The sequence below is a fragment of the Saimiri boliviensis genome, chromosome 1 (assembly GCF_048565385.1).
Source record: "Saimiri boliviensis isolate mSaiBol1 chromosome 1, mSaiBol1.pri, whole genome shotgun sequence".
Taxonomy (NCBI): domain Eukaryota; kingdom Metazoa; phylum Chordata; class Mammalia; order Primates; family Cebidae; genus Saimiri; species Saimiri boliviensis.
Genome location: NC_133449.1, coordinates 130,930,515 through 130,945,159, shown reverse-complemented (window position 1 = coordinate 130,945,159; position 14,645 = coordinate 130,930,515). Strand labels below are relative to the sequence as shown.

The 14,645-nt window shown below is 45.0% G+C and overlaps 1 non-coding gene across 1 annotated transcript; it reads left to right on the top strand.

The window, feature by feature from the left end:
* Nucleotides 1-640: 640 nt before the first annotated feature.
* LOC120362310 (5S ribosomal RNA) lies at nt 641-759 on the top strand. The gene has a single exon (XR_005578260.1). It is a non-coding gene; the product is annotated as a 5S ribosomal RNA (ribosomal RNA).
* Nucleotides 760-14,645: the final 13,886 nt, after the last annotated feature.

Sequence of the window (14,645 nt, the reverse complement as noted above, 5' to 3'; positions counted from 1 at the left end):
AATGGACACTAGTACATGCCAGCAAAGATGTGAAGAAATTGTAACCCTCATAAATTGCTATTGAGAATGTAAAATGATGCAGCTGCTTTGGAAGATAGTTTGTCAGTTCCTCAAAAAGTTAAACATAGAATTATCCTATGACTCAGCAATCTCCTCCTAGGCATATAACCAAGAGAAATGAAAACATATGTCTATGCAAAAACATGTATAGAACTGTCCATAACAGTATTATTCACATACCGAAAATGTGGAAACAACCCAAATATCCGTCAGTCAATGAATGGATAAACAAAATGTGAAATAGCCTTTCAATGGCAAATGATTTGTCAATAAAAAGGAATGAAGTGCTGACACATGCTACAACATGTGAACCTCGGAAACAATCCACTAAGTGAAAGGAGCCAGATACAGACAAAAAGAAGCCACGTATTGTATGGTTTCATTTGTATGAAATGTCCAGAATAACAGATCTGTAGAAACATACAGTAGATTAATGGTTGCTAGATGCTGGGGAGAGAGGTGAATGGGGAGTGACTGCTAATAGAAACTTGGCTTCTTTGTGGGGTGATAAAAATATTCCGGAATTAGATAGTAGTGATGGTTGAACAACTTCATGAACATAATAAAAACCACTGAATTGGTCTATGGCAATACCACGCTAAACCCACCCAATCTCATCTGATCTTGGAAGCTAAGCAGGGTCGGGCCTGATTAGTACTTGGATGGGAGACCTCTTGGGAATACCGGGTGTTGTAGGCTTCTCTGCTCCCTCGTTTTTTTTTTTGTTTGTTTTTTTTGTTTGTTTGAGACGGAATTTCGCTCTTGTTACCCAGGCTGGAGTGCAATGGCACGATCTCGGCTCACCGCAACCTCCGCCTCCTGGATTCAGGCAATTCTCCTGCCTCAGCCTCCTGAGTAGCTGGGATTACAGGCACTTGCCACCATGCCCAGCTAATATTTGTATTTTTAGTAGAGACGGGGTTTCACCTTGTTGACCAGGATGGTCTCGATCTCTTGACCTCGTGATCCACCCTCCTCGGCCTCCCAAAGTGCTGGGATTATAGGCGTGAGCCACCGCGTCGGGCCTGCTCTCTCCTTCTTTCCCCCTTTCCCTCCACCCCCCCCCAAAAAAAAAAAACCACTGAATTGCATTTAATGGTTGTAATTACAAAAGGGTGAACTTGATGGTACATGAGTTGCATCTCAATAATAATAATTTTTAAAGTTATTAGACTAAATGGGCCAGGCACGGAGGCTCTGGTGCCCCCATTTATTCTAATAACTTTATTTATTTATTTATTTTATTTTATTTTATTTTATTTTTTTTTTGAGATGGAGTTTCACTCTTGTTACCCAGGCTGGAGTGCAATGGCGCGATCTCGGCTCACCGCAACCTCCGCCTCCTGGGTTCAAGCAATTCTCCTGCCTCAGCCTCCTGAGTAGCTGGGATTACAGGCACGTGCCACCATGCCCAGCTAATTTTTTGTATTTTTAGTAGAGACGGGGTTTCACCATGTTGACCGGGATGGTCTCGATCTCTCGACCTCGTGATCCACCCGCCTCAGCCTCCCAAAGTGCTGGGATTACAAGCTTGAGCCACCGCACCCGGCCTATTCTAATAACTTTAAATAATCTATGTCTGTAATCCCAACACTTTGGGAGGCCAAAATGGGAGGACTGCTTGAGGCTAAGAGTTCAAGACCAGCCTGGCACCATAGCAAGACTACATCTCTAAAAATAAAAACAAAATCTCAGGCTGGATAAGGCAGCTCATGCCCATAATTCCAGCACTTTGGGAGGCTGAGGTGGGAGGACTGCTTGAGCCCAAGGATTCGAGGCCAGCCTGAGCAATGGCAAGACCCCATCTCTACAAATAAATTTAAAAATTAGCTGTATATGGTGGTGCACTCCTGTGATCCCAGCTACTCAGAAGGCTGGCTGCAGCAGGAGGATCACTTGAGTCCAGAAGGCTGAGACTGCAGTGAGCCTTAATTGTTCCACTGTACTCCACGCTGGGCGACAGAGCAGGACCTTGTCTTAAAACAATAAAAGAGAAGAAAAGAAAGAAAAAAGAAATAAATAATAAAATTTCAGTCAGAGGCAAGAGATTGAAAAAAAAATTAATAAAATAAATGGGAAGTAGGATGCCCATCAACATTGGCTTTCACAAAGGACTCTTCATATAACTGGCAAAATATAAAATGGCTTCAAGGTGAAAAAAATCAAAGCACCATTGCTCAGCTGCTCCAGTGTATCTCTATTGAGTGCTCTTGCACTATGCATGTGGATAGTTGCTCTGTACGACCAAAGACCCAACCCTGAGCTGAGACCAAGCAGCTGACAGTCACCCAAGATAGTGTCACATGAAACAGTGCCTGAATTAGTGCTTATAACTGGAGGTGAAGGATTTTATCTAAATTTTAATTAATTTTTATCTAAACTCTTTAATATTTTTGATGTGAAATTGCCAGATTCAGGAAGTAGCTAAAGAAAACTAGAGAACAAGAACTGCAGAAAAGTAGGGAAGTGTTTGTTCTATGCAAACCAGAAGAAAAAATCATGTAAATGTATTTTGAGCAGATCTTTGAAAGCACAAGCATCCTGTACTGTTCAGCAGTAAATTGCAGGAAAATGGTGACATGAAAGGCAATTCTAAAAAGTGCAAGCGTCGTCATGTAGGGCCGGACAATGTCGACCATTATCTGAGACCCATGCTCGTGGAAAAGGGCAATGGTGACAAGTCCCCCACCCATTTGTTTGTTTTCTGAAATCCCCCCACGCCTTTGTGTTCCAGGGAAGTGCTAACCCTAATCACCAAGAAGAGTCCTTCCTCATATGCTCAGATAAGATTTGCTGTCTGCTCTTTCTCATAATGTTGTTGGCCTCATGGATTACTGTCGGGGCTGCCTGCCTTTATAGAACCTAGACCCCTTGTGCACATTGAAGCATCCCTCATTAATGGTGACTCCCTCTTGCAACAGTCTAAATAAAATCTTCCCCTTAACAGTCCAGTGCATTTTTGTATTTCACCATTATATAATACAATAAATCTTTTATTTTGGACATAAAAAAAGAGGTGTACAGTTTTTCTTACTAGACAATCTGTTCTTTCTGTCCCCACTAAGAAAATATTGAAAAAATATTTAAAGAATGTCAGTTTGGAGGGATGCCAAATATTCACCAGCCGAGGGTACCCACAGTTGGAGTTGCCCTGACCAGCTATCTCAGATAAGGGCTGTGCCACAGCCTTCTTTGAATGAAAATTTACCCCCTTGTGGTGACAAATCGAGGGAGTTTTTCTTTTCTTTTTTTAAAGCAAACCATCTCTAAGTGCATGACAGTTTTACATTTCTAGACAAACTATCCATAATCTAACGCCCAAGTCTGGTTCTTCTCCTCTTCCGGAGCTCCTCTAATGCCAAGCATCTAGCTCTGTTCAGTTTTTTGGAATATTAAGTGGAAATGTGCATGTACAGAACTGGTTTTATGACAGGTTATCAGCTTTTTGATATCATTAATATATCTGATTTCTGATTTCTTTTAATGCAGTAACCACTCTATGGGTGTCACTAGGCTTCAAGCCATTATAATAAATCATGAATGGTAAATAAGATGGAAATACTCTGAGATGATCACAGTTGAATAGCACATTGAACTTGCTCAGCAGAAACACTGGATAACACACTCTTCAGTCTGTTAATGGGGCACAGCACTGAATTGTCCGATACTTTCACGTAGCTGTTCCATTCCCGGATTATTCCATAATCTGCAGGGCAGCCTCAGGAGCTCAACCTCAGGATTTCCCAGAATCATTTTTATTTCCCTCATGCTGAAACATTAGGGTTTGGCGAGTAAAAAAATGCTATAATATTGCACATGCATGGTAAATTCTTCTGCTACAGATCCAATTGCGCTCTGAGCTGGGGCAAAGGGATTTGGAGGTTGAGATTTATCAAAGAAGCAGCTGAATCTAGAAAATCAGGGCCAAGAATAAAAGTGTGATTCATCTTGGAAACTTCCTGGGGTCCTCCCTCTCAGTGGGTACAAGATACAGCTTGAGGCTTGTCTAGCAACACCTGTTCCAATAGTCAGAGTAGACAGCACACTGGCTCCCATAGTCCTACGGTCTGAAGTTTCCATTGTGCTGCTACTTTGGGGCAGGAGAGCCAACTCCCTTAGCATCTAGTTACCGCATGCTTACAGTGGATTGTTTGTGCTATTGCATAGCAGAGGGAACAAGCAAACTTTGCCCAATGTCTTACCTGTGAGTGCTAAGAATGAGAGGTTGTTTGGTGTAGCAGGGAGATATCTGAGCTGAGAGAGTTGAGCTCTGGTCTTCAGATGTCAGTTTAGGGTTGTGTATTGGTCTGTTTTCATGCTGCTGATAAAGACATACCTGAGACTGGGCAACTTACAAAGGAAAGAGGTTTAATTGGACTTACAGTTTTCACATGGCTGGGGAGGCCCCACAATCATGGTGGGAGGCAAGGTGGAACAAGTCACATCTTTTGTGGATGGTGGAAAGCAAGAAAATGAGAGAGCTTGTACAGGGAAATGCCTCTTTTAAAACCATCAGATCTTGTGAGACTTACTCACTATCAAAGAAACAGCTGAATCCGGAAAATCAGGGCCAGGAATGAAAGTGTGATTCATCTCATGAGACTTATTCACTATCAGGAGAACAGCACAGGAAAGATTTGCCCCCATGATTCAATTACCTCCCACCAGGTCCCTTCCAAACACATGGGGAATTCAAGATGAGATTTGGGTGAGGACACAGCCAAACCATGCAAGGTTGGGAGATTTTGGACAAGTCATTGCCTTTCCTTCCATCTGTTTCTTTTCATCTGTAAAATAAAGAACTGGATCAAATGAGCTAGGAAGCCCCTTCTAAACCTAGCTTTTTTTTTTTTTTTTTTTTTTTTTTTGAGGTAGAGTCTGTTGCCCAGGCTAGAATGAAATGGTGTGATCTCAGCTCACTGCTGAGCTCTGCTTCCTGGGTTCAAGCGATTCTCCTGCCTCAGCATCCTAAATAGCAGGGACTATAGGCATGTGCCATCATGCCCAGCTAATTTTTGTATTTTTAGTAGAGATGGCATTTCACCATGTTGGTCAAGCTGGTCTCGAACTCCTGACTTCAGGTGATCCACCTGCCTCAGCCTCCCAAAGTGCTGGGATTGCAGGTATGAGCCACTGTGCCCCCAGGCCTAAATCTAGCTTTTGCTCATCAATCTCTTTGAAATTATTTAAAAAGTTTAATTGGCCGGGTGTGGTGGCTCAAGCCTGTAATCCCAGCACTTTGGGAGGCTGAGGCGGGTGGATCACGAGGTTGAGAGATCGAGACCATCCTGGTCAACATGGTGAAACCCCGTCTCTACTAAAAATACAAAAAACTAGCTGGGCGTGGTGGCGCGTGCCTGTAATCACAGCTACTTAGGAGGCTGAGGCAGGAGAATTGCCTGAGCCCAGGAGGCAGAGGTTGCGGTGAGCCGAGATTGCGCCATTGCACTCCAGCCTGGGTAACAAGAGCGAAACTCCGTCTCAAAAAAAAAAAAAAAAGTTTAATTGATAGTGATAGTGACCTAGCAGCATTCTTCCTTTTTTCCTTTTTTCTTTTCTTTTCTTTTTTTTTTTTTTTTCACAGACAGGGTCTGTCTGGCTGTGTTGTCCAGGCTGGCCTCCAACTCCTGGGCTCAAGCAATCCTTCTGCCTCAGCCTTCTGAGTAGCTGGGACTACATGTAACAGAGTTATTTCTAATGTTAGGATTAATATTAGGCCTGAATGTTTCTGATGAGACTGTTTGTCATTCTTCCACAACATGTATATTGAGCATCTACTAGGCACTTGATAAAACAATGAGGAAAATAAAAATTCCTACCCCATGTGAAACGGACATTCCAGCACAAAAATGCAGACCCTAAACAATAAACACCATAAAATAGGCTTATATAATAGGCAACAGATTACTTATTTGGATAATTTCAGCAAAAGTGTCTAGCCAAGTGGAAACCCCAAACCAGCCTACTGTGGAAGTTCATTTGAATGCTTTAAATATTTTCATTGCCTTCTTTAACCAACTAACTAAATTGCCCAGCTGCGGGAATAGGATGGGACTGTCCAAGAAGCTTAGATTCTTGCCTTAATTAAGAGTTTAGTTTGTAAGTAAGTAACCAATTCAAGCTGCATTAAACAAAAAGGGGAATTTATGCTAAGAATCCAGGACTGAAAGCTGGACTCAGGACAGGGACTAGGGTACCAGGGGTGCACAGTTATAGAAGGCCCAACAGGTTTGCACGAGGTTAGGCCCAAGGGGAGGCCATCAGTTCAGTGTTCTGTGACCCCAGGAGCCTGGTGGGCCCTCCATGAGGTGCTGAATGCAGCCTGTACACCATGGGGGGCCTGGGTGTCTTTCCTCTCCCCAGGCCAGGGGTCCTTCCACCACATCACATCAGGGACACTCAAGCAGCTGACAGTCCACATTAAGTACATTTCACTCTTTTTTTTTTTTTGAAACATTGTTCTGTTACCCAAGCTGAGACGCAGTGGCATGATCTTGGCTCATTGCAACCTCCGCCTCTCAGGTTCAAGCAATTCTCCTATCTCAGCCTCCCAAGTAGCTGGGACTACAGGTGTGTGCCATGACACCCAGCTCACTTTTTGTATTTTAGGTAGAGATGGGGTTTCACCATATTGGTCAGGCTTGTCTCGAACTCCTGACCTCAGGTAATCCACTCACCTTGGCCTCCCAAGATGCTGAGATTACAGGTGTGAGCCACCACACCCAGCCATTTCATTATTTTTAAAAACGTAGAGTTGTGGCCGGGCGCGGTGGCTCAAGCCTGTAATCCCAGCACTTTGGGAGGCCGAGGCGGGTGGATCATGAGGTCAAGAGATGGAGACCATCCAGGTCAACATGGTGAAACCCCGTCTCTACTAAAAATACAAAAAAAATTAGCTGGGCATGGTGGCACGTGCCTGTAATCCCAGCTACTCAGGAGGCTGAGGCAGGAGAATTGCCTGAGCCCAGGAGGCGGAGGTTGCGGTGAGCCGAGATTGCGCCATTGCACTCCAGCCTGGGTAACAAGAGCGAAACTCCGTCTCAAAAAAAAAAAAAAAAAAAAAAGGGTAGAGTTGTTACCATTTGGTGTTATAAATGGTCTCAATCTCTTGACCTCATGATCTGCAAACCTCGGCCTCCCAAAGTGCTGGGATTACAGGTGTGAGCCACCGCGCCTAGCCTGGTGTTATATATGAATATTAATTTGACTTTGCCATTTTCTCTTCATATTTTGGGGCCAAAAAATTTTATTTCCAGAATTCAAACTTTTTTTTTTTAATAGGGTCTCACTCTGTCACCCAGGCTAAAATGCAGTGGCATGACCATGCTCACTGCAGCCTTGATCTCCTGGGTTCGAGCAATCCTCCTTTCTCAGCCACCTAAGAAGCTGGACCATAGGTACATGCCACAACGCCTGGCTTATTTTAAATTTTTTTGTAGAGATTGGGAGGTCTCACTACATTGCCTAGGCTGGCCTTGGCTTCCCAGAGGGCTGGGATTACAGAGATGAGCCACCGCACCCAGCCTCAACCATTTTTGAGAGCCTGGAACTCACATGGGCTCTGGGCACAGTGTGGCTGGCTGCTCTGAACCTGCCTCTCTCCCAGAACCCGGGGCTCAGCACACCTAAAACCTTCAGCCAACCCATTCTGATTGCTTCCTGTACGGAAGAGTCAGCTGAAATCCATCTCGCCATGGTATCTGATGGCCAGATTTGATACAGGGGCCGAACAGGAACTCGAGCCGCCTCGGGGATGGTTGTGAATCTCAAAGCAGACACACATTCTCCATTAGCAGCCCTCTGAGGAGCCCAATTTCAGCAGAATCATTAAAAGTTGATGATTCTGCAAATGTCTTTTTGTCTGCGTGGGGTGGCGGAAGCAGGGAAGTGTAGTTTTCCTCTGAAATGATGAAGCACTAGGCAAAGAAAGGCAGTTAAAACAATCCCACACTTAACCTTAGAGTGACCGTGAAATTCAACACTGAAGACTTTTAAGAGAGATTCAGGAGGAGAGGAGAGCTCAGGTAACCACTGAAATCCTTAAAGGTCAGGAGCTGGGGGGGAAAAAACATCAATGACTGCATTCAAAATAAATCAGAGTGCAGAAGACCAGGGCTTAGCATTCCCACCCCCGACCCCTCCCAAGAATTGAACCAGTCTCACTGCTTAGGCTTTGAGAGTTGCTTGGAGACACTGGACAACATCAGCGTGTGTGAGGGCGTCCTCCTGCATTCAGCCCCGACTGGGCTGGGGTCCAGCATCCCATCTCAGGAGGCCCTCAGCCCCACTTGGGGAGAACTACAGGCTGCAGAATTGCAAAGGGCCCTGGGTACATAGATAAGTGAGCAACCCAACTTAGGGGCTGCAAGCCCCTCATTTCAGAATTTGTGGTCAAGCTGAGCTAGAGCTCCTGTTTCCTGATCCCTACCCAAGCTTTGTGCTGACCACCCAAAACATATATGTAAGTTGATTCATTTGGGAAGACCAGAGGCCGGGCATGGTGGCTTATGCCTGCAACCCCAGCGCTTTGGGAGGCTGAGCTGGGAGGATCTCTTGAGACCAGCCTGGGCAACATGGTGAGACCCATCTCTACAAAAAATTTAAGAAATTATCCAGGTGCAGTGGCAGGCACCTATGGTCTCAGCTATTCAAGGGGCTGTGGAAGAATTGCTTGGGTCCAGAAGGTGGAGGCTGCAGTGAGCCATGTTTATACCACAGCACTCCAGCCTGGGTGACAGAACAAGACCTTGTCTCAGAAAAAAAAAAAAAAAAACAAGTAATTTCTTTCTTTCTTTTTTTTCTTTCTTTCTTTCTTTCTTTTTTTCTTTCTTTAAGATGGGGTCATGCCTGTCGCTGGAATGCAGTGATGCAATCACAGTATTGCAGCCTTGAACACCTGGGTTCAAGCCATCCTCCTGCCTTGGTCCCCCTGAGTGCTGGGACCACAGGTATGCATCCCCTGCCCAGCTAACTTTCTTGTTGTTTTTGTAGAGATGGAGTCTCACTATGTTGCCCAGGCTGGTCTCGAACTCCTGAGCTCAAGCAATCCTTCTGCCTCGGCCTCCCAAAAGTGCTGGGACTGCAGGATAAGCCACCTTGCCAAACTTAGAAGTCATTTCTAAATTCTGAATAAAATTTCTATGATTAATTAACTTGCTAACACAAATACTAGTTTAGAAACATAGTACTTCAATTTGGCTGTTTTTCTTTTCCATAAAAGTACAGTTTGTGCTCAGTGGGTTTTGCTTGTTGACCTACTTCTCTCTGGTTATTTGTCACAGACCCACAGTTGATCAACGTTACCACCGGATCTGGGAAGAATGGCTTATAGGCAGTTTCACATCATAAAATCTTCTTGCCATTACTAAACAGAAAAACACCTGTGAGCTCAAAGAAGCAAAATGCTGTTCATGAGGTGTTTTGCAACCGGTGGGTCATAGCCATGTGAAAGGTTCGCTTCCTCTGTTTCTCTTCAGCTCTTTCCTGGGCAGTTCTGACAGTGTGTGCCTCTCCTCCCAGGTGAGCCATGCTAATTGTCCTCACCTGAGAGGAGAAGCTCTAGGGGTCAGGAATGTCTCAGCTTGACATGGGAGATGTCTGAATAAGGCTCTTTTGTCCTTCCCTCTGCCCTGAGCATGTGGCAGCATGGCCTTCTCTCTTTCATGGAGTGAAAGGGCTTCGTGTGTGGTGACAAGGACACTTTGGGGACAGGAGGCTTGGGTTCCACTCTGTTTGCCACAGACCCACCGGGTCACCTTGGCAAGCCTCTTAGCTTGCATTACTGTTAAGTCTGCAGAAGCTGGAAGTGGAGCTGAAGAGTTCCTATTTCACATTCTAGCCAGCTCAGTGGGGGTGGGGCGGGAGTGGGAGTGGGAGGGAAAACCTAGGGGCTGATAGCTTCCCACGGTGGGAGACACCACCCCACCAGGAATCTACCCCACTGGGAAATACCTATGTTCCAGCCCTTCCATGAAATCCTACTGCCCTTTCCTCCCTCCTCCTTTTTTTTTTTTTTTTTTTTTTTTCGAGACAGAGTCTCACTCTGTCACCAGGTTGGAGTACAATGGCTCGATCTCAGCTTGCCACAACTTCCACCTCCCAGGTTCAAGTGATTCTCCTGCCTCACCCTCCCAAATAGCTGAGATTACAGGTGTCTGTCACCACACCCAGCTAATTTTTTTTGTCTTTTAGTAGCAATAGAGTTTCACCACGTTAGCTAGGATGGCCTTGATCTCTTGACCTCATGATCCACCCCCCTCGGCCTACCAAAGTGCTGGGATTACAGGTATGAGCCACCACTCTTGGCCTTTTTAAATTTATTTTATTTTATTTATTTTTTTTTTTTGAGACGGAGTTTCGCTCTTGTTACCCAGGCTGGAGTGCAACGGCGCGATCTCGGCTCACCGCAACCTCCGCCTCCTGGGTTCAAGCAATTCTCCTGAGTAGCTGGGACTACAGGCACGCGCCACCATACCCAGCTAATTTTTTGTATTTTTAGTAGAGACGAGGTTTCACCATGTTGACCGGGATGGTCTCGATCTCTTGACCTTGTGATCCACCCGCCTCGGCCTCCCAAAGTGCTGGGATTACAGGCTTGAGCCACCGCGCCTGGCCTTAAATTTATTTTTTTAAGACAAGAGTCTTGCTCTGTTGCCCAGGATGGAGTGCAGTGGTGCAATCTCCGCTCACTGCAACTTCGGCTTCCCAGGTTCAGGCGATTCTCCTGCCTCAGTCTCCTGAGTAGCTGGGATTACAGGCTGAGCCACCACATTCGGCTAATTTTTTTATTTTTAGTAGAGACGGAGTTTCACCATGTTGGCCAGACTGGCCTTGAACTCCCGACCTCAGGTGATCCACCCACTTCAGCCTCACAAAGTGCCAGGATTATAGGCATGAGCCACCACACTTGGCCCCCTCCTTCTATTTCTCTGAGTGTAGGAGAAGCTGAGGGGACTGAGACTAGAGGGAGAAGGGAGGGTGACTCTGGATAGAGGAAATTCAGTGACTTCAAAGCTGTAACTCCTGTCTTCCTAAAATGCATAAAACTAAACTGTAACCTGACTGCCTCAGAACCACTTATTCAAGGCTTCTGATAGCATCAGATCCCACGGTTGAGAACTCAGTCCCCAAAACTGCCCCCTCACATTCAGACACCAGTTGCAAGTCTGAGCATCTGGAACTTCCGATCAACTGGCTTCAAGTTGGGGTTCCTACAACCCTGTCTTTGAGTTCAATTAATTTAATAGTGTGACTCACAGAAATCAGGGAAACCGGTTTATGCTTACTGGTTTGTTATAAATGGTATTACAAAGGATACAGATGAAGAGATGCGTAGTGCAAGGTACAAGGGAAGGGGTGTGGAGCTTCCATGCCCTCCCCAGGGCACCACCCCCCAGGAACCTTCATGTGTTCAACTTTCTGGAAACCCTCTGAATCTTGTCCTCTTGGGTTTTTATGGAAGCTTCATTACATAGGCATGATTGATTAAACCATTTGTCATTGATGATCAACTTAACCTTTAGCCCCTCTCCCCTTCCTGAGGGTCAGGGGTAGAGCTGAAAGTGTAATCCCTTTTTTTTTTTTTTTTTTGAGACGGAGTTTCGCTCTTGTTACCCAGGCTGGAGTGCAATGGCGCGATCTCGGCTCACCACAACCTCCGCCTCCTGGGCTCAGGCAATTCTCCTGCCTCAGCCTCCTGAGTAGCTGGGATTACAGGCACGTGCCACCATGCCCAGCTGATTTTTTGTATTTTTAGTAGAGACGGGGTTTCACTATGTTGACCAGGATGGTCTCGATCTCTTGACCTCATGATCCACCCGCCTCGGCCTCCCAAAGTGCTGGGATTACAGGCTTGAGCCACTGCGCCCGGCCTAGTGTAATCCCTTTAATCCTGCCTTGGTCTTTCCAGTGATCAGCCCCATCCCTAACGTGGAGCTGTCAGTTATTATTAACACAGAAAAAGATAACATTCTGGAGATTTCAAGGCTTTTAGGAGTTGTATACCAGAAAATGGGATGAAGACTGAATATATATTTCACAATATCACAGAGGGTAAACAGTAAATGTGGTTAATGTGGTGTTAGTGACTCAGGCCAAAAGCTAAACTGCTGCAACAAACATGTGATAGTTCAAGGCAGACACTCTCTCTCTCTCACTAATAGTCAAATGCAGGAGTTCTAGGTCAGCAGGACTGCGCTCCATACAGTCACTTAGGGGCCCAGGCTCCTGGTAGCCCTGCCATCTCTCCTACTTGGCATCCATAGGGGCTCTGGTTGGTATCATTCCAGCTAGAAGGGAGGAAGCAAAGGGCTTGGGGAAGATCACATGAGGGACTTTACACACCAGGCCTGGAATGGGGACCTATCATTCTTTTCTATTTCCACTGGCAAGAATTTGATCTCATGGTCACTCCAGACTATAAGGGAGCCTGGAAAATGGGCTCCAGACTTGAGTCCAGGTAGAAAGAGGCCCAGTTTTTGTTGGACAGCCAGTAGGTCTCTGCCCCAATCAAAATGGAAACATTTGCAAGGAAAATTAGTTCTCAGAGCTCAGTTTAACTCCCACATGTCCAGGACCCCTCAGACTTCCCAAAGCCACCTGTAGAGGGCCAGGCTTTCACTCTGAGGACTGTCCCCTCTCCCAGCCTCCAAGGATTTCAGAATAGGGAATCAGAAGCCCTAGGACCACATTTGAGGTTTATTCTTTGGATCAAGTATGAGCATCTGTGGCTCTGTTTTTAAAGCCAAGTATTTATTCTTCTGGGTGGGTATTGTGGTAAATTGTGCTAGATATCCAGTTAAAGAAAGTACACTCAAGTAATAGCTTTCCATGCAGGCATGGTAATTACACCTATAATCCCAGTACTTTGGGAGGCTGAGATGGAAGGATAGCTTGAAGCCAGAAGTTTGTGACCAGCCTGGGCAACGTAGTAAGACCTCGTCTCTACCAGAAATAAAAAAAATTAGCCAGGGATGGTGGCACACACCTGTAGCCCCAGCTACTGAGGAAGCTCGATGATCCCTTGAGCCCAGAAATTTGGGAATGCAGTGAGCTGGAATTGCACCAAAGCATGCCAGCAGAAAAAAAAAAAAATCCATAAATAATGCTAAATTTTTTTTTTACATTTGTTGTGAAAGAAAAAGCTCAGCCTGGCATATGCTCTTTCAAAGAGGGATCTCAGAAATATTCTGCATATGGCAACAGACCTCAGACAATTCAGGTAGACAAAAACCCTCATGTGTATCACCTACGTGATGCTAGAAAAAAATCTTGAATATTCAAGCTCAGAGTATTTGTTAGAGGGTTTTTGCTTTTCCCTTATTTACAAGTTTGGCTTTTTCCTGAAGTTCTGTCAGTGACTGGTAATTGTATTAGTCCATTCTCATGCTGCCATAAGGACATACCTGAGACTGTAATTTATAAAGGAAAGAGGTTTAATTAACTCACGGTTCTGCATGGCTGCACTGCAGAGACCTCAGGAAGCTTACAATCATGGTGGAAGGGGAAGCAAACACATCCTTCTTCACATGGCAGCAGGAAGGAGAAGTGCTTAGTGAAGGAGGAAAAAGCCCCTTATAAAACCATCAAATCTCATGAGAACAAACTCCCTGTCACAAGACCAGCATAGGGAAACCACCCCCATGATTCAATTACCACACACTGGGTACCTCCCATGACATGTGGGAATTATGAGATTACAATTCAATATGAGATTTAGGTGGGGACACAGAGCCAAATCAGAGATCAGAGATCAGTTTTGAGTGCTGGAATTTTGGTGACAGCAGAAGAATGACACCTTTGGACAAGTCTGAGGTTACTTTTAGATGATATTTCCCAACTGCACATTATTTTGAGGACTTGTACCCCCTAATAATTTGGCTTAAGATATTGTTAAGAAGGGGCTCAATTGATAGTACTATGCACCTGGCTTCTACCATAAAACTCCATTCAAACCACAGTCTTGTCACTTTTCAAGTAGTCAGTCTCCATATAGCAGGAGATGGATTGCCCAGGTTGTGGGTTGTCTGACTTTTGAAAACCAAACATAAAATTTTAAGTCTGCAATCATCTGAATACATCCTTCCTGTCAACAAAGGGCATTCCAAAGTTAACCTGAAAAACTAGTTCAGGCCATGATGGAAAGGAGGGGTCAGATATGCCTCATTATACCCTCCTCCCTGTTGGAGTTCAGGCACAGCTGACCAGCATTAATATTAAAACAGATCTTAGGACTGACAAAACAGACTTTTTGTAGCAATAAGAGATATCAAATTCCAGCCTGACTCTAGTATAGCATCACATGACAGATAGGAGTCCTTGAAAGAAATTGAAGTATTTTACCCCCAAATTATGTTTCTTTGACATATCTTGAAAGAATCCTGTAAAGAATGTGGGGAAAATCCACATTCTAAAGAGAATCCCCTTTCTTTTCCAGGCCTCTTTCTTGAGCCAGGAGAAAATCAACTCTGATAAGAAACATCTGCAATCTATTCTTTCTGAAGCCTGCTACCCGGAGGCTTCTTTTGTGTAATGGGAACTTATTTCCCATTTAAGGGGAACCATTAGGGGTCTCCACAAACCCTTGT